Source organism: Gordionus sp. m RMFG-2023, chromosome 3, assembly GCF_954871325.1.
Source record: "Gordionus sp. m RMFG-2023 chromosome 3, tfGorSpeb1-WG-v2, whole genome shotgun sequence".
Classification (NCBI taxonomy): Eukaryota; Metazoa; Nematomorpha; class Gordioida; order Chordodea; family Parachordodidae; genus Gordionus; species Gordionus sp. m RMFG-2023.
The window spans coordinates 52,953,830-52,979,976 of record NC_088777.1 but is presented as its reverse complement, the minus strand read 5'-3'; positions in this window follow the sequence as shown (position 1 = coordinate 52,979,976).

Here is a 26,147-nt window from a genome sequence, read left to right as displayed (position 1 = left end):
ATTAGCAGAGTTCAAAATGACTAATTAACTGTATTTATTTTAAAATTTTATTATCATACCTATTCCTAAATATATTTTCAAGGTCCAAATAAGTATAATAAAAAGTAAGTAGACATATAGTTTATTATCCTCTATTATATACAGTTGTTTATAAAATATTAGATAAAATGCCACTTTTATAGACGTATTTGAGAGTTATAATATAATACAGCTAATATTATATTGAATTTTACTAATAAATGCTTTTGATAATAAATATAGTAACAATTTGCTTTCAAGTATTTAACGCCACCTATTTAGTTATAAATAATTTTAAAAATTATATATTTTATTATTCATCTTACAATAGATGTAATAAATTTGATTTCTTTTCTTTTGTTTTTTTTCCTTTTTCAAAAAACAGCTTTGAGTTAAATTTTTAATATAAGTATATTTTTGTTATTTTTATAAACTACTATTATTTTAAGATATAATATACCAACTAGAGGTGGTGCGGCAATATATAAAATCTTAATTGTTTCATCATATCATTCTGGTCCTTATTTTATAGTTCCAAAATATTTCATGGCATCCTTGGCGTGTAAATAACTCAAGGCTTAAATATATTTGCACAATTATTTCTTCCAAAGATTTTTAGTGTTTTTATTTTATCAATTTATTCAACATAATAAATTCTGATACTAGTTTACATCGTGAGTGTCATGGTGCAAATTAACCAGCATCTATTATTTGTGTTGCTATGTAATTTAAGATTATTACTACAGCGGCTTAGCTGAGAGCATATGTTTGCATATTTTAGATAAACAATAATGGTCACTGTGTAGTCGTTTATATATTATCATATAAAATGGATGATAATCTTTTAGAAATTTAATATCTCACAATAATTTTATCGATTACTTATCTAGCTACCATCATGTCATCTAAAAGGAAGCTCTAACCACTTAATAGTTTTAAGATTTGGATTGGTCGTTTATATTCTCATCTTCAAGAATTATTGATTTGGCTAGGCCTATAGTTCATTCTATAAAACATTGTCTAAAATGGTAAGAGAGTTATATTAGTTAATGACCTTTTGTCAATGTAAGTTGCTAAGAATCATATTATATATGTGGTTTTTAAAAACCATTATCAATTGAGGCATATGTATGAATTAATTTATATTTTTTATCACTTGTAATTTTTTAGACGCAAAATTTTTTTTTTATCAGCAATAGAAAATATTTTATACTGTAATAAATAGATTTTGTATTAAAAAATATTATTTTTAGAAATGTCTTACATATTGTTTTATTTATTTATATGCTAGTTTATTTTGTATGCATAATATAATTAATAAATGACAAAATATGAAATTCAGAATAATTGTTCAGAGTTAGCCTATATTAATAAAGTATAATATATTAATATAAAACTCGGTAGAGGGCCGGATAAGGTATGGGGGCGAAGCCCCCTTTCAATTTTTTTTGAGCCCCCTGAGATTGTAAAGGCTAGTGACGCCCCTAAGCGCTTCACATCACCCTCCCTATTTTTTTATTAAAAAAATCAGATATTATTTAACCATATTATTATCTTCCTGATTTCTAAGAATACGCATTTTTAAAAGTTCATATCCTTATTATAACACAAACCGAATTATTAATCATTAAGAAATTTGCTATAATTGATACTCAATGCCATAAAATTGCGTATTATACCTAGAGATGTAAAGGTGGGGAAATTTCCCGGGAATATTCATATTTTCCCGGGAAATTTCCCGAATTTTCCCTTAATATAAATATATTATTTATTTGCAAAAATTATGATTTATATTTTATAAAATATAATATTTTATTTCAATAATTATGATTTATAATTTAATTTATAAATAATTTTTATTTTCCTCGTGAGTCTTTAAACTTATTTTTTTTATTAGTGCAATCATTGAGTGCAATTTTTCAAATCTATAATTTTAAAAGTACAAAAATAAAGGTAAAATGTTTCACATTATATTCTCATACATAATATTAATGTGATATATTATAGAATTATTAATAATTAATGATATATTTAGATTTGATATATAATAGTGCGCACAAATTGAGCGTTTGCAGTATGTTTGTTAATGTAACGCATCTTTGTTTAGATTGAAAGCAGTATGTTTTTTATTAAAGTTTTTTTTATAATTTCTTAAACAAAAAGAGTTTATATCCTACCTTAAGGTAAAATAAGGAAGTTTAATTATATTTGTTTATTAAAATTTCCTAAGAATTTATGATTCAATCAGGGTTTTCAAATTTTTTTGTGGCCTTGGATGCAAAACATATGTATATAAATGTTTCTTTGTTTATCTTACCTTAATTTATATATTTATAATAATCTATATATTTTAATAAAAATGTGAAATAAATTTTGAATAGTTTGCATATTTATATATTTTATATTTTTTTCAAGACACTAGATATAAAAATAAATAGATTTAGAAATATTTCTAATCAAATTTCAAATTTATGATATAATTTGATTAAATCTATCTAATAATTGCTAAATAAAATTTGAATAGTTGCTTATTTATATATATTTTACAAAATAATTTTAATTACATTTTTCAATCTTTAATTATGAAAATTTACACCATAATAAAAGTATTAAATGTCTTATTTAATAAAATAATTTTAAATATATTTTTCAAAAACGGACACTAGAATATGGAATAATATAACTTTATTATATATAAATAAATAGAATTACAAAAAAAAACAAATCATTTTTCATAGATATAATTTCATTAAATAATGAGGTTTGATTTGCAGGTATATCTGTTGAATTTGGAGGCCACAATTCAATTTTCCATTAAAGTATAATACAATGGAGATATACTTCATTTTTGAAAAAATATTTGTTTGATTTATATTTTATAGAGAAACATTCTATAATAATGTTAAATTTATAATAAATATAACTTTTACTGGCTCTCAAGGCACCCTTTCCAAAAGAGTCAATATATCCAACAATGCATTTAATTTTAACCAACTTGCCTTCCTTTGGTATAATTTATTTAGGACTAAAACTATCCTCTATTGTTGGCTCCATGAACTTAATGTAATCATACCATCTGTATGAGAGTTTAGAGCCAGAAGCTCCTGAAACCTTGCACAATTATCTTGGTCTTTAAAGTTTTGCAACTTCTTTATGCATGCTACAGTTGTATCATGCAATGGAAATTCCATCCCCAAGCTATTAAAAATATAATTTATCATTATTTATATATATTTACCTTAAACTACTGGTTAATAAACCATCTAATACTAATATAGAATTCTTATGGTCTGGACGCTGCTGGCTCCAGACCATTTGTTGAGCTTCCAGTAAGGTACAAAATTTTTTAGTAACCTTATCATCCCTTCTAAAATTATAATATGTATCCTAAATATATATAAATATAAATTCCAAAATTATATAAATAATCATTTCTAAAATTATATAAATATCAATTAATATATGAAATAAATTATACCTACAATTTGTATCCATTTTTAAATTTTAGCGCAAAATTAAAAAAGCATAGAAAAAATCTAACCAGTTTGCTTTTTTATTAACGTTTGCCGTAAAAAAATCCAAGCTGCACTCTACCATATTATCTTTTAAAACGGAGAGTTGCAACGCTCAATTTGTGCTCACTATAAGTATCATTATATGTTAATCATACTATATAACTGATATAATGATTTATGATGTTTAATATATTTTAATCATACTATATAACTGGTATAATGATTTATTGATGTTTAATTTAAATTAATATGATTGCAATATTATATAGATGCCTCGGAAATCTTCCAATATCTGGAAACATTTTATTAAAGATAGAGCTAATAACAAGAAAGGATATATATCAATATGCAAATATTGTCAATTAACATATAATTTCCCAAATTCAACAAAGATGTCTCAGCATATCAAAAAATGTCAAGGGTATATTAACAGTTTACAATTTAATGAAGTTGATCGTGATAATAATAATTCTACTGAAGAGGATGTTGTAGTATGTTTACCAGATTCCAGTAATCCTAATAAAATTATATCCCAAAAAAACATAAATAAAATCATTCTAAATACTTTTAAAGAAAATACCAATAATTTTAATGCTGGCACATCTAAAATTAAAATTTTTTTTAACACTATAACCGAACAAAATCAAACGCAACTTGACAGTGCTTTGGCATTGACTATTTTTATGTCAAATTGCCCTTTTTTAGTTGAAAATAAATATTTCATCAATTTTTTAAAATTAATGCGTCCAGCCTATAAAATTCCTTCTAGACATGCAATTAGTAAAACATTACTAGATTTTGAATATATTAAAGTGAAAAATATTATTAACAATAAATTCAATAATTTAAAAGATTTTACTCTCATAAGCGATGGCTGGACAAATATTCGCGGAGAGTCCATTATTAATTTTATAATAATGACTCCAGAACCAATTTTTTTTAAATCCATTGACACAGGTTCCAGTGCTCACACTGGTGAATATATCGCATCTGAGTTGATCAAGGTAATAGAAGAAATTGGTTGTCAAAAATTTATCTCACTAGTAACTGATAATGCAAAGGATATAAAAAAGGCCTGGAGTCTTGTTAAGGCAAAATATAATTATATTAAATGCTTTGGATGTGCCGCACATGGGTTGAATCTGCTTATTAAAGATTTATGCCAAATACCTTTTATTGAAAAGATCATCAAAAAAACCAAGCAAATAATTAAATATATAAAATTTCATGGTATTTTATTAGCAACTTTTAAAGAAAGGCAAATATTGAAAGGATATAAATCTTCCTTAAAAATTCCAAGTCCGACAAGATGGGGAGGTTTTGTTATAATGTTGCAAAGTGTTGTGAAAAATAAGGAAGTTTTGCAAGAAATTGCAACTTCTAGTTTATTTACAAACAAACAAAGAAGGCTTATTATATTAGACAAAGAAGGATACTGGGATAAATTAGAGTCTGTAGACCTTTTTGGAATTTATTTATAAGAAAATTATATTTGTAGAATCGGATTCAGCGGTATTATCTGACGTTCCAGAAATATTTTGGGACATAAAAGATAAACTCAATTCATCAACTTTTATTTTTAATGAAAATGATTTGAAAAGTGTTAAGATGCATATTAAAAAACGAAAGAAATTTTGTTGCCGAGAATATCATTATGCAACAAATCTTCTGGATCCTCGATATTATGGTGTGAAATTAACAGACCGTGAATTAACAGCAGCTTAAAATATAATAAATATTATTTCAGGCCAAATTAATTGCGATATTGGAAAAATTATGGGTAATTTAGCAGAATATCGTTCAAAACAAGGTTTCTATAAAGGAGCTGGCATATGGGAGAGCTCAATCCATACCAAACCACTCATATGGTGGAAAGGGTTGTGTACAAATCAACCCCATTTGTCAAGTGGCAGTAAGATGTCTTTCGATACCACCCTCAAGTGCCTCGTTAGAAAGAGTCTGGTCAGCATTTGGAAAAATTCATTCAAAAACGAGAAATAGAATAAAGAATGAAAGAGTCGATTAATTAATATCAATAAGGCATAACATACATTTAAAGGATCATACAAATACATCAAGTTCGGGATATCATCAAAAGAGTTCAGATTCCGATTTATCAATATCAAGTGATAATGATGATATTTCAATTTCATCCCATGAAGATATTGATGCTATTTCATTAGCATCCCAAGAATTTTAAATGTAATTTCTGATACATGCTTTTTGTAATTAATAAAGTTATTCAAAAAATGATGTTTATAGTGTATTTATTTTTGTCTTTATTGTTTAATTATATTATTTTCCCTTAGTTCCCCAAATTTAATAAAGTTATTCCATAAAAAAAATTGAAAGGTTTAAAGTATATTTTGTGGTTATTTTTTAATTTTCCGTTATTTCCCGTTTTTTCCCCCAATTTTCCCGGGGAAATTTCCCCTGAACCATTTTTTCCGGGAATTTTACATCTATAATTATACCCTTTAATTCATGCTTTGAAAGATTGTGTTCGGTAAAGAAACGTGTTAAAACTTATATTTGATCAACAATGGGGCAGAAGATATTTAATTTGTTGGCCCTAATTGAGAATCGGAAAGAATATTAGACTAATGATTTAATAATAGATCAATACATGACAATCACTAATAGGTGTAGGGGTATGTATTTTGTAATTCGAATAGTTTATCTTATAATTTATATATATAACATTTTGATCTTTTACATGACTACGAATTAAAGAGTGTTGTCAATTTTAAGGTGTTTAAGTTTATATATCAAACGCAATATGCAATTGGGCAATTTTTCTTTATTATTTATTTAAAATAAATATATTCACAAATAGAAAAACGAAAGTACGTGCCATCATTTTGAATGACTTCGGATAGATTACTTGGTGTCTTTTATTCAATTTTGGATATTATATTAATTGAGTTTTAAATACAAGATTTTGAAAAGCAAAGAATCATTTCTCAAATCTGGCAGGGAAATGATAAAATATTTATCTACAACCAATGCCGTTTATAAGCCAGAATGATGTTTGACTGGGCGGCAAGATGAATACCGCTGTGCTGTTATCCTAAGCAAACAATAGTTCGTTTGCAGCTAGATATCAGACTGTTTAGAAAAAATCGTTAGCTTATGAGTTGATAAAAAAATTAACATTTTTTTTTAAAGGTGACAAATATTCTATTATTAACTGATTCTTGGATGGAAGGGATTGGCTTTGGCACCCATAATATGCAATATTAAAGAAGATATGAATTTTTGTATAAAAGCATTTTATTTTAGCGAAGGAATACATTGTATTTATATTCTTCATTTTTCAAGTTGTCGAGAAATGAATTCTAAAAAATTAGGAGAAAAATTCTTCAAATTCCAAGAAATTTGGCCTGGTGAGAAGATGGAGACTCCCTTTTTTTAAAAAATATATAGTTGCTACTTGATCATTCTTTACAAAATCAAGTATCATTTTATTATTTATCGTACGCTCGATTTAAAGGAGGCCTATATATTATTAATTTAATTCAAATAATATATTTCCAATGGTCATCGGCCTAGAATTGGAGTGCTCCAGTTGCCCTAAAATCAAATATAGGAAAAGCTTATTGATCAACTGTGACAGATCAATAACTTTGGCCAAAAATTAATATTTTTTTTTAAATCTAGTTTTTATTTTTTTATGTAGTATATTTGGGAATGAATAAAGTTATTATACACGTCTCTAACTCAAAAATTTTGTAATTGTTGAGTGGAGCATTCCAACTCTAAACCGACGAGGTATGCATCATGCATATTTTGGGTTAAAAAAATATTTTTCAATGCTTCTTATTATAATAATTTTTTTTATATGTTGTTTATTATATTTTTTCTAAAATCTGTTATTTTGATCATCTCTATTGTGGTTTAGTCAATCCTTTATCCTAAAAAAATGAATTAAGCTTCTAAAGTTGAGTCTCAAACTTGAAGATTGATTTAAATATTTTTGGATAAAACCATGGCTACGCTGCTATATGGGTGACTAAAGTTAGGTGGTTTGTTTAACAACACTAATTAGAGTTTTATATTATACCTTTTTTTTTTAAAAAAAAAACAGATTCATTTTACTTACAGGAAAGTAACACTTATCTTCTTCTTCTTTTTTTTTTAAAACTTATATAAAGAAATTATTTTGCAAAGACCAAATTTTATAAAATAAAATTTTTTGAAGGTTTCTCAAATTTATTTACTAAAATTAGACTTATTTTTCTATGACAATTCTTGTGCTGGAAGTTCTCCACGGAAGTCAACTCGCCATAAATTAATTAATAACATTATATTAGATACACTCAAAAATGTTATACATCCACTCATGAATCAGTGGGCCTTTAACTAATAACGCCCTATGCCTGGAAGGATTCTTTAATCCCTGGGCGAACGGTCTTCCACTGATCTGGAACTACACTTGAACTGAATTTGCAGAGAAGTTTAACCTCTAGAAAAGCAGAAATTTATACCATTCACCACCATAGGGATGATCGGAAAGGAGGAGTTCAATTTTATCAAAGCCATCTACAAAAAAAGAGACGTTCCCAAAAGATTCTACCTTCATCAGCACAATTTATTAAGCATCTACTCCTTTCCACTGAGACATGTTCCCTTTTTAAAGTTTTTTAAAATAATTTTTCTAAAAGTTTGTACATGTGTCATGTGTCGATTTTGCAGCAAAGTACAACCACTCATTTTCTGTCATGGAAGCAGAACTTAAAAAACATAAATGCTGGCACCAATACATTGTTTATACCGATCGTTATCAATACCTTAGGCATAAAAAGTGAGGCCCTTAATTTCATCAAAACCTTAGGGGAAAAAATGAGACAGATCACAGGCGAACTCAAAGAAGGATTCTACCTCCGTCAGCTGATTTCTATCGAAATCTTCATTTCCAATCTCCTAAACTTTCACTCCTCTTTAAGGTGATATGCATCTTTTTAAAAGTTATTTTAAATTCTTTTCTATATAAAATTTATATATATATTTATTTTATTTTGTTTTTATACAATTTTTTAATATATTTTTATTTGTTTTTAATTAAAATATATTTTTAATTTGATATTGTTCATATTTGTATATTAATTGAAACCGCTTTAAATAATCTAAAAATAAAAAATAAAAACTACATGGTAAAGTTAAAAAAACAAAAATGTTTTTTAATTATATAAGAAAATTTTTTAAAAATTTTGCGTTCATTTTGACAATTGAAATTAGATTATATTTATAACTTAAAATATTCCGAAGGAATTTCATATGTTTAGTACTTTTTCCTCCACTTACTATAAACAACATTTTTTTTTAGAAAAAAGGATATATAATATACTATTATCGAAGTGAATTCCTTGGAAAAATTTTGTATTGAATGCTAATTTATTTGGAACTTTATGAAATAATTGTTTTAAATAAATTGTAAATTTATGTGAAGAAAAAAAATATTCAAATTTAAAATAGTGTTGTTAAACGATCATCATCATCTCTCTCATCATTTTTCAATAAGATGTTTGATTTCGAGTATTTTTTTAAGATTTTTATACTGATTTATTTTCAATAGTGCGTTACAAATTGAACGTTTCAAATGCAGCGTTTTAAAACGCGATTAAAAAAGACGCAAACACAGCTATATTTATTATTTATGTATTTTTATTTTAAAAAATTGAGTTAAATTGGTCTGCAAAATGACTTATGTCAATTATAAAAAGTAACTTTTAATCTTTAAATATCAATTTCATAAATATTCATTTTAAAAGATTGTTCCGTTTATAGTTTTGTTATAATGCATGCCCATAACTGATAATAATATGTAATAAAAACTACTTTGGTTCTAACAATATTAGATAAAACTATGGCGCAAATTTTATGGTATTATTTAGGGAGAAAATTGAGTTTGCTATAAATGAAGGCACACAAAAAAAATTATCACATATTATTTCTAAAAAATTAGGAGCTATTTCATCTATCTCTTCTCTAACCATGGGTTTATTCTATTTAAATTAATATTAATATAAAATAATTATCGTATTTTAATAAAGATCTATGAACTATGCCTTAGTTAATAAATAAACAATTAAATTGAAAGAAAAAACAATTTAATTAACCTTTTTTTTAAAAATATTTTATATTCAATATCTATTTTTGGATTATATTATTATCGTAAATTAATTATTAGTTAATTATTTTAAACTATTTAATAATATACTACACACAATATATATATATATATATATAATTTTTTTTAAATTTAACACATTCATTATATTTAATTTGCAATAAAGTTATCATTTATTATTATCATTTCTCTATACATAATATAATATAAAAGAAAGAAATTAAACAAATGGTACATGAATCCGATCTAACAAAGTAAAATTTATTATTAACTAAGCCTTACGAACAAATTATTCGCTATTCGATTCAAATTTTAGAAATACGGATTACAATCATTCGGTTTTTGAATCGAATACGAATAGTAGCCTTATCGTTATTTGATTCGAATATATGATTTATTTATTCTTAAAAAAATTGTTTATTTAATAAAGTCAAATAAGAAATATAAAAATTAGAGTTGTTATTAAAGTACCTAGATAAAAAAATGGCGAATCGGTATCTATATACTACTGTAAAAGTATCGGGCTCTGTTTTTAGATACTTTTTCTACATTATTATATACTTTTATTTAACGCTTTTTTTTGATCTTAAATAAAGATATTTGATTGCTAAATTTATTTTTATCTCATGTGAGCATATAAATTTAAATAAATAAATTTTAAAAATATTTAGAACTAATATAATAAAAAAGTTATTATATACATATTATTAAAACTTAATATATATATATAAATGTTCATTAAATAATTATTTATCATGCAAGAAAATATATAAATCCTTGCTTAGCCATGACCCGAAGGCAAATAAATTTATTTAGAATATTTTTAAAAATAATTTTATAGATATTTCACTTTACTTTTAATGAATAAATTATAAGTTTTATATATAAAAATAAATGCTCGTTTTAAATGAGACATTAAAGAACTGAAAATAGGGGTATTGTTTTTTTATATGGTTGTTCGAAATTGAATGAGATTTTGTGTTCTCATAATAAAAGTTTCTGTTTCAAGAACAAAGGCAAACCCTGTATATAAGTATAAAAAAAAATTGCATCTATATCTAAATCCATCTAAAAAAAAGTATCTTTTTTAACAACTCCTGATTAAAATTATTGAAGAGAAGGGAGGTTTTTTTAATTTTAAAAAGAAAATAAAAATCCAAATTTTTGGATATCATATGTAACATGATTATGAAACACAAAATTTTAATTAATCATCTTTTACATGGAGAAAGGGGGAAATTCTCCTTTTAATAAATTGAACATAACATAGAACGTTGCACTGATGAATAATTAGATTTGCATATGTATACACCTGCGATTTAGTTTGGGGGAAATTATAAATTTTATTTTCTACCATATCTTAAAGGTTTTTTTTGAATTTATCTTTTCATAACCTGTAATAAATCTTGCCAATTTCAAGATTACTTGTTTTTTTTAGTTAATAGTTTACTAAGCTTTAAGGGATAGGTTTAAGCTAATTTTCAATTTATTTTAATCTTGGTTAATAGGTAAAAAAAATATATTCCCACAATTGTTGGTTTTAAATAAAAAATTTATTTAAAATTATTATTGAGTCTTAACTCCATTTAAAAATTAAAACTTAAATACCTCAAAATTTAAACCCTAATAATTATTATCATATTATTTTAATTAGCTTATTAAAATTGTTTCAATGATATGAATATATATTTTATTTCTAATCTCTCTCAAAAATAAATAAATATATAATGAATGATTATATATTATTTTAGGCTAAATTGATAATAATTTAAATAATTATTAAAATAGCAAAATGCTTGACGACATTAGAATAAAAATAATATTTTAAAATAAAATAGACGATGATAATAGAATATACATGATCAAATTTAAAAAAAATAGCTTGTTTTCTTAAATAAACTTTAAAATAACTGAATAATATAATTTAATTAAGGCAAGGTGGAATTGGTCAAATCCCATTAGACTTATTAATAATTATCCTTAAAATATTTTTTTGCTCATATGATTAGAGATTTCGAAAATTTTTATTTTAAAGGGTTTTTTAAAAGAATTCCTTACCTAAAAAAATAATGTAAATATTTATTTTATGATATTTATAGAAGTGAGATCTCCATCCAGTACAAGGAACGAATCGAAAAAATTTTCTTCACATACATAAATGCCGTATTCATAGCCTTGGGCATCGTTGGAAATATCTTTTACTTCCTGTGCATAAATAAGATTTCAACCAAAAAATCGCATACTTACGTATACATTCGCTGTTTAATTATAACCAATTTCGCTGTATGTCTAACCATAACAATTTGGCCCAGCCTTTTTTATGTCCACAAATCGCAAATATTCATTTCATCTAAATCCAATGTAATACTGCTAGGAAAATACACTAAATCTATGCAATGTTCACTGATGTATCTTAGCAACTTATTAATTGTGCTAATTTCGTTGGATAGGGTCATCGCTTTGGCCTTTCCGATTTTCTACAATAAACAAATGAAAACGCATGTAAAATATTTATTGATAATAATTGCTGTAATAAGCGTGGGATTCGGGATTCCGGAAATTCATTACTTCACCGTCGTTAAGTTTCCGGTTTGCCTCGATGTATTAACGGTGGTATGCGGTGAAGAATTACGTTGTAGGCTAAATTATACAGCGGCATTCATAAATTCTACAGGTTGTCGGCTTACCCATTGCTATGCTATGTGTCATAATCGAGTATCCTGGTTTTCGAAGTTAGAAATGGTGACAAATATAACTATGTTTGTTCTACCCTTTATCGTTATAGTGATAGCAAATACAACTATCATTATTTTATCGATAAAATATTACCGAAAATCTGTAAAAACAAATCATCCTTCATACATCGATAAATGCCAATTAAATAATGGCATGTCTACATCATCTACAATTCTACCTAAAATGACGACAAAAATTTGTATTAATAAAATAATCAAAATCGGTAATCCAGAATTTAAAATCACGGTGAGTATGTTAGCATTAAGTACGCAATTCGCGATATGCATGATACCCTTGATATTTTTTGTATTTAAATATCAATATGCCTGGAGATACGATATTGCTGATTTTAATATATTTTGGTTTCATACAATTGCGTACATGCTAAAATTAGCCAATTATTCTATTAGTGTCTATGTATATCTGGCATTCGATCCCACAGTTTTAGAAAAAATCAAAAATTATATTTGGTAGAAACAATATAGATATGTGTTAGACAAATTATTACCAATGCTATGAATACAATTTGTTCAAATTTTAAATAACCCCAGAAACATATATTATTATATTAAATATTGATGGAATAAAATTTTTATTATTATTTTAACAATTATACTATATTTTGATTATTTATTTAGTTTATATCTTTTTAAAAAAATATTATTAACCATTGTATTTAGGTGGTAAAAGATACTTTGATATAATTCGGGAGTTATTTTAAATTTTAATTATATACTAAATACAAATAAACATTTATTTCAATGATAATAATCCTTTTTTTGGATAAAAAAAATGTCTTTTTAATATATAAATAACTAATAATTCATATGTAAAATATCTACCATTATATTATTGCAAATTTCTGAATATCACAATCATTTTATACTCTCGCTTATTATAAAAATAATTTATAAATAGTTTTTTTTCGTCCTTTTCATCCACTTTTTATATTAGATATACCTGTATTTTTTTTTAAAAAATGTTTTTTTTGTTTTTGAAACATCCCTAGTTTTGTACTTGCGCACCCTCTGTTCATTCGGTATTGTAGTATATAATAATAAAAATATTGTAATAAATGTTATTATTTTTTAAGTGTAAAGAGAATAAAAGAAGAACAAAATATATATAAAAGTGATCGTAATTTTGTTAATAATGATTATTTATATCTTATCTACTATATCTGAAACCTACAGAGGTACCAATTACATGTCTTTAACCTAACTTTGACAAAAAAAATTTTTTTTTTGGCTAGGGCTAAGCTTAGTGATCGTAATTTTGTTAATAATGATTATTTATATCTTATCTACTATATCTGAAATCTACAGAGGTACCAATGACATGTCTTTAACCTAACTTTGTCAAAAAACTTTGTCAAAAAAAACAATTTTTTTGGCTAGGGCTAAGCTTAGTCTAACCCGTAGTTTATTTTTTCAGGTTCGGCCCATATTATTTTTTGATTTTTTTTTTAGCCCACCGATATTAGTCATTTAATAAAAAAATGAGTAAAGTTATTATTTTTAAATAAAAATAGTAAAACCTTAGAAATGTAAACCATCAAAAGTTCCTTAAAGAAGGGGCTCAAAGAATATCCGATGGAATAAATGTGTACTTATTATTAGATTTTAAAAAAAAAATGCTTCCAGAAATGGTTGGTTTGGCTATTGTTGAGAGAATTTGATATATATTTATGGTGATGATTTACTAAACCTTAAAAAAAAAAACTTAGAGTTCCTATATATTTACGGTAGTTGGTGTTCTCGTGATTGCATCTAAGTTTTGCTTATACCCTGAAAATGTGCCTCGACCGCCGTTGCCCCTTAATAATCTTAACACACCTTATGCAAATTGTTTTCATGTTCCTTTGTGATCAACTCGCATACTATTATGTCAACCAAATCTTCTTCTGATTGGTGGATATTTTAGTTTGAATCAATGGCAAATTGAAATATCGCTGGGGTCGAAGCGATTCTAAATGATAATGGATTATATCAATATAGACCATTTGACCTATCATTAACAATGTTTATTTTCGATATTTCGTCCAATTCGATTTGAAGGTATGCATCGGATAAATCGAGAGTTGTAGAATGCCATTCTCCTCCAATGATTGCTAGACTTTTATTGATTGTTATGTTAACCAGCGTTGTAAAAGTTTCCCAAAAATTACCAATTCTTGTCATTCATCTTTTTATAAGATGGGAACTTGTACGGCTATGAGTTAATATTATTTTATTTATTTTTTAAATTTAATTTTTTTTAACTAATTTACGTAAAGTTTTGTCCATCTTATTTTTCGAAGCTAAATCGTCCCTTTATCTTATAAAAATATTAAAAATGTGACTGAAAAAATATAATTTGAAATTCTCCTAGGAAAAATTTTTCATGTTTAGCCAGCACCTATGACACTAAATATTTAAATGTATCGATTTTTTACAAAGTCTATATAAAAAAAGAATTTTTTAATTTTAAAATATAAATTTTTATTAATATTAAAAGTTTCCCCAGCTTAAAATTAAAAGGGTAGCGATCTATGGCTAATTATAAATAAACGTATAGCTTTCTTTCTTTCTTTTTCTAAATTTTATTTTTAAAGTTTTTTGTTTTCTTCAACATAATAAGAATTAATAAAATATTTTTTTCCGCTACGTCAATTATTTTTATTCAAACGATTCCAACATGCCCCCTTTTCCTTATTCATAAATCAGGGTACAATGTGACAAAAAAAACAAATAATTTAAAAATCGCTTAATAAATAGACTTTCAGTGTGGACTCCTCCCTCTTCATTACCTGTCTAATACGTTTCATTTTCACATAGGGGAATAGTCAATGCAGCTTTTATAGTATATTTATGTCTTTAAATAGGTTTTTCTATCCATATACATTCTGACATATGCCAATTATCCGACGTGTATCATTTGAGGTTTTCGCTTTTCTTTCTTTTTTTTTTGCTGGGTATGCGATAAATATTATTTGCCTTATGGGATTGTGTTGTTGATTGGCTCATTTCGTGCCTATTTTTTTAAAAAACGGCTAAACTCAATATTTTCTCCAGAAAAAATATTAATCAAGCCTGAAGATTTTGTTCATAACAAAGGTCTCTAAGCATATATTATCGAAATCTCGGGGGGGGGGGTGACTATGATATATTTTTCTGGCATAAATATTGAGTAAGCCGTTTTTAAATATCGGCTCAAAACGATTCGTTTAATGTGAAATTGTTGGATAACAAAGATGTATGTAGATAGGGATAGGGATTTATGTTCATACTATTTTACAGCATTCTTTTCCTGGCTACTGTGTTCGTGTTAATATATTATTTTATTAAATTTTTTTTAATAACCGATTACCATTGTTTTTGTTTTTTTATATTTATATAATTAACCACTAACTATATTATATAATGTTAAACGTCAATGTTTTTTTTTCCGGGAGATGTATTTTTTTTTTAAAACTTCAAATCATTTTTTTTTAGCGCGTTTTTTGAAATCGGATTTTACCGGATACGTACTCCAGCATGTTTAAGAATACCCATCCTATGAATCGTAGATAATTTTGCCGCTAACCTTTGAGTCATTTACAATTTATATTTTAAAAAAAATCTATGAAAAAAAAACAAACTAAAATATAAATTATATCGAGTTCAAATAGTCCCTCGTGGCGAAATTGTCTGATAATTATAGGAATGGATGCTTTTTAATTTAATAGTCAATATGTTTCATTTAAATTCATCACAACACTGTATATTATTTTAATTTTCCTTTTTTAAATAATTCCCCCCCCCTCTACCCTGTTTTCATGTTTTCGGCAGAATTAATTATTTGAAAAATTCCCTTTTCCTGATTAGCCGTTTTTTTTAATTCAAAGAGAGATTTATTCTTTATTCTTTATTCTTTATTAATCTTAATTAATAAATCAAATATAATATCTAATAAATTTGCATCTTTTTTTTTTGCTTCTGTTAATTTATCTATTTTACAATTTCCAGTTTGAACCTTTTCCATAATTTAATTTTATTTTAATTGAGCGTGGGCTTTTTACCTCTCCTCCTATTTTCCATGGGCGTTTATATAAGTTACCTTGCCTCTTCCGCCCATAGGTAACTGTGGCCTGCCCCAAAAAAACATGGATGGTCGTTTTAATTATTTCATTCCATCTTTTTTATCCCAGTCTGATGTACTATCTGGGAAAACCAAGTTATACTCTGTTGTATATAAATATGACGCTTAGGGCAAGGAGCTTAATATAACGAATCACGTGATAAATATTTGTTATACTGTAAGAAAGGAAAAATATATGTATAATGGTAGAAAAAAAAGAGAGGTAAAAATTAGAAATATATAAATTATTTTTTTTATTATATATATTAAAGTTTATTTTATTTTTATTTTATTCATTATTGTATTCATCGTTACTTTTATTTGTAAATTTAAATAAATTGTGGTGAAAAATAAAATTCGTTATTTTATTTCTAAGTTTGAATAAATTGTTTGTGGAAATAAAGTAAAATAATTGAAACTGTTATTTATAATTTAAGAAATCAAGGAAGTCTCCCATTCCCCTACTAACTATAAATTATAACGTAATTGAATCATATCTACATACGAAGCATTCATAATACAATTTCAGAAAGTTTCATCTCGTCCTTCAGCTGATAATATGGATTAATTACCTGTAACCCCTCGCATCTTAGCCAGGCGTTACAATTTAAATCCGCAATGTGTAATAGAAAATCACTCTTTGATATCATTTAATTATAATATGCCATTCCATTTATTAATCTTTGATATTATAATAAATAAATATTCTGAGTTATAAACATATTATTATACAAAAATGTCTTCTTGAGAATTTTCATAACTAATTCAGGATTTAGGGGATTTTTCAATCAAAAAAAAGAAGGTAAGAATGTTTAAAGAAAACATGGAATATATTGTGGAATTTATTTTTTTGGCTGAGCTCTCTCAGATTGTTTAGTGACGCCAATCTCCTTAAATATCACATTTATATCTATAATTAATTAAAGATAAATTTGAAGAGATATGTAATATCAATTTATTTTTCCTCTCCATCTTAAAACTTTTCCGCTTTAATTATTATTATATATATATATTTATTTATCTCTTTGTAAAATTATAATAATTTTTTTATTAACCTATGTAGACAAATCTTAGAAAATCTGACACTTTCAACCAAAACTCGTTAACTGTGAATTTTCCAGTGGGGAAAATATAAGTCATAATATACGACTTTCATTTAATTTATTATCGTTTTTTCTAATAAATTTATTTTCTAAAAATTGGTTTATTTATTATTTAAGTCAAAATCATTTTAAAAAATATATGATATTTATTACAATTTAGAAGCTTGCAAAGTTTATTACAATATATAATAGATTTTTTGCGAAATATCAAATCAAATAATTAAATATAATTATCTTCAATATCTTCCATATTGGTTCATTCTTAAAAATGTTTATAATATATAAAAATATAAATTAAAATTTTATATATGCAGAAGTAAATATGTGACAGAGTAGGGTCCATTAATTTCTAATTAAGGTCCCGATTATATGATAATGATGTAATAAACATATTCAATTCTATATCTTTTTATAACATAACCAATGTGTTTTAAAAATAAAATTTTATAGTAATTTTTATATTGATGTTATTAGTGTTACTGATGCCGTAACCTTAGCCGAACCCACTTAGGTTAATTAAGTTTTTTCAAGAAATTTTTTTTTAAAAAAAAAAGACTATTTTGGATATTGGTCACCTTATTATGCTATGTCCTAAATAACTTTAATCATAAAATTATTATTAATTTTTAATTCATAAATTCGTCGAGTTTCACTTTGAATAATCTTAATTTCTGACTAATTAGCTTTAGTCAAATCTTCTCATCTCGCAATTATGTTTTCTACGTAAAGACTCATGCTAAATCAACATAATATTGATATGTTTGTTAAATATATCTTTAATAACATACATAACGGACATTAGGATAGAAAAACACAAATTCTCCTCTAATCTCATACCAATTTTAGAGCACTAATGTTTGTTTAATCTATTTTTAAAAAAAATTTAATATCTTATTCTGCTCTCGTTAAAGAAAAACTGCAAATATAGAATATAAAGTTTCAATAAATAGATATATGATATTAAATATAAAAATTTTTTTTAAGTAGGCCTTTAACCACCATATTTAACACTGAATATTATCATCCCTACCCAAAAATTCCTTTAGTCATAAAACTTTTTCAATCTGAGATTTGATTAAATATATGCAGAAAAATCACATGTATTTTTTCATATTCAAGTTTTTAGAAGACTTTTAGAGATATTGAAATATTTTTGCACAGCCTGCGACATAAAAATTTTTTTTTTTAGTCTAGTCCCATATCTGTGATCTCTACAAAAAGGAATTTCTCTATATTGTTTAAGTTAAATTTTTTATATATTATTTAAAAAAAAAAAAAATTTACCAACGATTTGATTATTCTCATCTAAATAATTGAATTTTAAAATAAATATTTGAATACGATAAAAAAATATATATATATATTTGATAAAAAAAAATATCCAGATAATGTTGTTATAAACGGCTCGTTTTGAGCCAATTTTTAAAACCGGTTAACTCAATGATTTATTCAGAAAATATTATGCAAGCCTTAACATTTTGTTTGTAGGTGGCACAAAGGTTTGGACATCTATTAAACGAAATCTCCAGGCTTTAGACAATATTTTCGAGCCGTTCAACAACACTATAATCATAGAATTATTACATGAACTAACTAACTAATGCTTGTAAACGCGTTTTTTTTAAAAAAAAATAAAATAAAACGTCTAAAAAATATTTATCCATAATAAAAACATTAATGTAATCTAAGAAAAAATATAAGAAACTAATATCAAAATTAATATATAGATTTAAGTAGAGACTAATTAAAAAAAGAAATTTTTGGGTAAAAATGCAACAAATTAAAAACCAAAAAGCTTGAGAAGGATTAATTTTGTTTTAACAAAACATGGTAAAAAATTATGAAAGATTAGCAAAACAAAATAACAAAAATATATATAAAACATCAGAAATATAGCTAGGATATTTTTTTTAAAAAAACTTAAATATAAAAACATGATTTCTTTCTTATTTTCTCTCCAATTAAATATTGAGAATATTTAAAAAAATTAACTATAATTATACCAAATATGACTGCACCGGTAAAAGGAGCATCTTAAAAATATATAATTTATATATATAATTTTTATTTCTTCAAAAAATAACATCTCAAATAACCTTTTCTTTATAGTAATACAGGCTATTTAAATTTTTTCTAGTAAAATTTCAATAAAATGTAGTAAGTAAAAGTGGTCAACATGTTATTTTTTAAGTTACATTTCTATTATTTCCGACACCAAATGGTAAGATTTTTTTTTTAAAAAAAAATATATTTTATTTCATGGTATTTGGTTTATGTTATTCAATAATTTTTGGAATTTATTTTAAATTTTCTACGATACATGGAAGGGTCTAATACTTTTAAAAAAGATTTCATTTTATTATCTAACTCGAAATTTATATCATAAAAGGTAAGAAAATACAACATTAATATTTTCCCAGGTTCATAGATCGGGCTGGGCTTACCTTTTATTGTTGATGTTAGGACAGGACAAAGTACTATTATATTACAGTGATTAAAAATAATTGTATCGAGTAAACCTTGTATGATATTTTTAGAAAAGAAGGCATAATCTAGTTTGAAGTTTTCTTAAATTATAAATTTATCATTAATCTTTTAATTTTATCAAAAATTTTTTTTAAAAATCTTAAAATAATATTTATTTGATTCCCCCTATAAATACCAATAAAATTCTTTTATTCGCAATGGTGCATCCAAACTTACCACCTAATTAAACATTACAAAATATCTACCTAAATATTTATTTTTAAAAAATAACAACTTTTCGATTTTCATGACCGCTTTCCAAGCTTAAATCATTCGTTTAATTCTACTGGAAGAAATTCGCATCTTAAATTAAGTTCCTTCAAAAAACATGTGAGCAGGAAAAGTAAATTCGTTCACCTGGGCTTGACTGGATTTATGATCACAGGTCATAACCTTTGAGATAAAATTGCCATTTTTGTACGCTATAATCGTTTTCAGACAGGTTAACACGTAACAACAAACTTTCCCTAAATTTATTCAGCCTCCTCCCCTCCCCTTTCTGCTACAAAAGGCATCGTGGTGGATTTGAAGCCTTCGACCTTGCCTTAACCTACATCTACTATAAGAAAAAGGACAGGCATTTAATAACACATGAAAGTAGTGGTACAAGGAAACCCCAGCAGAACCATCTTTTTATTTATGATTTCAAATTGTATCTTTCTTGGAAAATGTCATATTTGCCATTTAATTATAATAGAAAAAATTGTTATAAAACATGTATGTAGGTAAATTTTTTACGAAATAACTTCCGTGTCGATATTACGGTAATCTTATTTTAGAATTATGGTGTTCGTAATTGTTAGATATATAGGGATTTACGTATAAAATTATTCGATTTATATTACGATATTGTATAGCATGAATTACAATTTTATTCGTTTTATACATTTAAAACCTATATCTATTATAATTTCATATTCGTTTTTTTGTTAGATTAATTTATTTTGTATATTAATCTATTAATCAATCAATTTAGTAATATATATAATAAATACGTTGAAATTTATTATTGTGATAGTAGTTAAATTTTGTAATTTGAATAAAATAAAAATTTTACATTGAATACCTTTTAATTTATTGTCAGAATTTCCCCTACCAACATTTAACAGTAATCAATCCTTCTTTTCTTTTCATTTATTTTTCTTAATTCCAAAGTAATGAAATGATGTTTTATATTTGGAAAGACGAAACAACATCTACAAAGCTTGTTCGAATTTATATTTTTGGCTTGAGATTTTCAGGCAAATAATAAATGGTATAAGATATGTTTTTTTTGAGAACAATATTCTACGAAAAGAGTTAAGAATTAAAAGTATAAAAAGGCGTGAAAAAATTGGAATTAGATAAAAAGAAATTTAAAAAGAGATTTGTAAAATACAGGATGCTTAGAGATATGAATATTAAAGGCGAAAGAATTAGAAATTATACTGAAATGTCGGAGAAAATAAGATATATATAAAGGTAATGATTAATTTACGCAAAAATGTAATTAAAGTTTTTTTTAATTTTTATGGGGGGTAAATATTAACTGGATGAATATCGAGTAAATATACTATTTTATAAAGACATTTAAAATAAAAATTGCGCAGTTAAATAATTAAGGACTTGTGATCTGATTTACTTAATCTGGTCTCACCTATCCTTAAATATTTTCTTGGATAAATAATCTTGCACTTTGGTCTCTTAACAATTAAGTGCCTAGTTCTAAGAGTTCATCCAATTTCATTTGAGGGTTTCACTTTGATATTTCATTTTTTTTCTTTTAAATTCAGTGTATATTAGCATTATATAATTCTGCAGTATTTTTTTCTCCTGAGCTTTCTGTATTTATTCTAAACCTTTGAGTAATTTTTTTTTTAAATCTTAGTATGTCGGATAAAATTTTTAAGGATTAAATAGGAGCATAATTTTAAAATAATTTGCCAAATTCTCGATTAATTTAAGTATTAATATATCATCTTATTATTATTGTAAATCAATTATTTTACACTTGATCACCTTTATATGCATATTTTTGTAAAAACGCCTTCAATAGTCTAGATCGTACCTTTTTTTTAAAATAATTCTTCTATAAAATTTCCCCCCCCCCCATATTATACTAAATTTATTGAATTCTCATATGGCTTTGAGACGCCCCTTTGAAATATGAACTTTGAGATTCTGTCACAAGACGGCATGCAAAAATGGGATTCCTTAGGAACTCTTATTTTAAGCTTTGGGAATCGATAATCTTATCTATATAAAACAAAATTTTAACCTAGACCTTAATCCGTGATATTTAGAAGATGGGATCATCTATGGCCCCTCAACTAATACCTGGAAACCAATTCCCTAAGCTACCGGCTTCACACTTAACGTAAATAAAACTGGATTATGTTATTTAAACATTAAGCCAACAAATGTGTAAGGCTATAAAATCTTTGCTCCAGTTAGTTTAACCCGATTCCCAATTAGCTAATGCTTCCAAGTCAGAAGATTTCCTTCATAACATTTTCGGCCATACACTCTAAAATGTTGTATCCTAAACGAGTAATTTAATTATTTAATTCACATATATACCCATTTTAGTAAAAAATAAACCACTTTTAAATAAAATAATTTAATCGAATCTCTAATTAGTTCTTAGCTAGGAAGAGCTCGAATTTTCTTTTTAGCCTAGCCCCAGATCTCTGATCTCTAAGCAAAAAAAAAGAATGTCTTATATTGTAAAATTATATATTTTATAATATTATTTTTTAAAAAATTTTTTACTAGTATTTAGGGTAGTTCTCCTTCCTAATAATTTAATTTTTTTTTTTTTCAAAAATAAATATTTAAATTTAATAATAAAAATTTTTGATGAAAAAAAATATAAATTATATAACCAAAACTATGAATTTTTTGTTTTCTTTTGCAAAACATGGTAAAGATTATAAAAAGATAAACAATAACATAAAAATATTAAACCTCAGAAACGTAGCAAGAAAACATGGCATAGATAGAGAAAAAAAAGAAGATTAAATAAAATATAAAAACTAATTCCCTATTTAAAATTTTTTTAAGAAATATTATTTCTGGTTATTTTCTTTCCAATTGAAATATCGAGACAAAAAAAAATAAACTATAATTGATAATAAAACTATATTTATACTTGGTGCTAAGTTTTTGTTGTTCCCACATTTATTTGTACATAATAATATAAATAATATAATTAATAAAAAATATAGTTATTCAAAAATCATCTCAATAATATTTTCTTTATAGTAAATAGGCTATGAATAATTTTATTTGTTGAATTATGTATAGGCGAGATGTGCCATAAATGGCCATATTTAATGATTGGTGAGCTCCCTTTAACCTAATATCTATTGGACAGATCTCTTTCAAAAATAGTCAAAATGTGTATATTTATGATATTTAGATTTTCTAAGTTCATTTTTTAAGTAAACTGTTTTTAGTTTATCTTTCTAAAAAAAAACCATGTTACACATTGCAGGTAAAAATTTTTACTATTTTAAGATTACAGATATATTATGTTGCATGTGCGCTATTATATATTTAAATACTTAAATAATTTATATTTAAAGTTCAGTTAAATATTATATATTTAAACACTTAAATAATTTATATTTAAAATTCAGTGAAATTTATTTGTATATCTCAAGGCAACAAAATATATATAAAAATTAATGTGTATTTTCTTTCTGAATATATATTTTCATTTTTAAAACTTGTATTTTCTTTTTGAACATATATAAATAAAATACCAATTTACTATAAAAACATTCTAGATTAAATATTCAAGCCTATATTTCATCCTGTGCGACCATCCTAATAACCTTCTAGATTAAATATTCAAACTTATACATTCTCTTTCATTATATTATATAAATATTATCCTTTAGGCATTTAACATAATTCATACAAAAAAAATTAGAGCTAACAAGTATTTATATAATGGACATAAAGGCGCTAAATAATAAAAGACAGGAAAGTTTTGTCTGGCCATGTATTGACTGGACACAATTCATACATTCCCAACACATTCATATTGAAATGAAAAGCTGGCGCAAAACGATGGTTAATTTTATAATGAAATAAGAATGTTTAAGAAATAGATAATTATGATATTAATTTATCATTAAAAGGATGATAATAAATTGAAATATATAGTTCTAATTTAATTAGTGTAATAATTAATATTTATATAACTAGAAAATGAAGAAATATTAATATAGGTCTTCTATAAGTATTTCATATTTATAATAAAATCCATGTACAAAAACTATTATAGATAGTTGATTCAAATTTTATTTCAAAGAATAAAATTTGGCTAAGCATTGATATAAAATCTACTTGATTAAAACCCAAACTTAATATGGTCATTTATGGCACTTCTCCCCTACCCTTATTATTAATGAGCCTAAGAAAGTTTTTTGTTAATTTTAAGATTTTAAGTAAAATGGAATATTAGAAAGTGGCCAACATAGATATCTATTATTTCAGACACTAGATGGTAATAATTTTTTTTTAAAATTATTTTAGTTTATCATATTGGCCTAAGTTATCTAATAATTTTTTGCATTTATTTAAAATACTTACGCGTTGCGGTAAAACCTATTAATTTGAAGATAAATTATTAATTTTTTAAAGATATTAAAAAATAAAAGAGTGAACAGTTTTGACTATTTAACTGGAAATTTTAAAATCAATTATTTATAAATCATTTCTCTTTGCATTTTTCGCAATAATCGCTTCTTTTTAAGATATTTTTTTAAATTTAATAAGTAAAAATTAGGCTTAGTTTACAAATAAACTCTCATGAATTATTTACAAAGTTTTTAACAAAATACAAAGATGCAACTGGGGCTAGAAGACATTTTCTAATTTATAAACAACTATTATCCCTGTTATTTTTATTGAATTACATTAAGGGAATGCTCAAAAATCAACATCCGACATGGGCATTGCAGTTGCATAAATAAAATTATGACTTAAATTGTTATATTTTCACTTCAATTCAATATATCTAATATTAAATAATCGTAAAAAAATAGTTATCTTTTTTTATACGATAATATTCATAATTCGTATATTTATATAACCTAATGCTTATTCTATATAATTAGTGATATGTTAGCATTAGAACTTATTTTTCCTTCTTTCAGCATTTCTTTCTTTCTTTCTTTCTTTCTTTCTTTCTTTCTTTCTTTCTTTCTTTCTTTCTTTCTTTCTTTCTTTCTTTCTTTCTTTCTTTCTTTCTTTCTTTCTTTCTTTATTTATTTATTTCTTTCTTTCTTTTTTTCTTTTTTTCTTCCCTTCCTTTCATACATAATATATTATATTTATTACGTCTCCAATCAATAGAATTAGGTCTTGCAGTAACTACAAGTGATGAAAAAAAAATTATTATTTGGCATTTATATAATATTGGAAAATTTATTTTTGATCATTTTATTTCTATAATTACGTTCTTTCCTTTTCCTCGCACCTATTTCTTTCCTTTATATTACGAAGCGGCTATTTTAATTATAATGTAGAACTTATATTCAAATTTTTACCTTTCTGACTAAACTCCATGAGTTTTATATTTAACCCATTAAATAAAAGTCAACGTAAGCAAAACATATTTAATATTTTACCTCTTGTGGGAAATATCTAATCTAAAGCAGCCGCGAAAATACTAACCTTTACCATAATGATAACCTAAAAGTTTATTATTCCCTATATATAGACGTTTATATAATATTAACCCTAAAGTGATTAAGGCTTATATTTTTTTTTTCCATCTCTTTTACAAGGACTATAAACAAAATATATTTTTTCTTTTACAAATTTGTTATTTATCAATATTTAAGTTATTTTATATCACACAATGATACATTTGAAAAAAATTTCCAAAAGTGCATAAATATTGATCATCGATAATCTGATTCACAGTTTTATTCACTTCGAAATATAGTTTAAAACATTTTATCTACTAATTTATATGTTTTTAATCGCATGTAAATTATAATTAATATAATACGCCATAACAGGGCC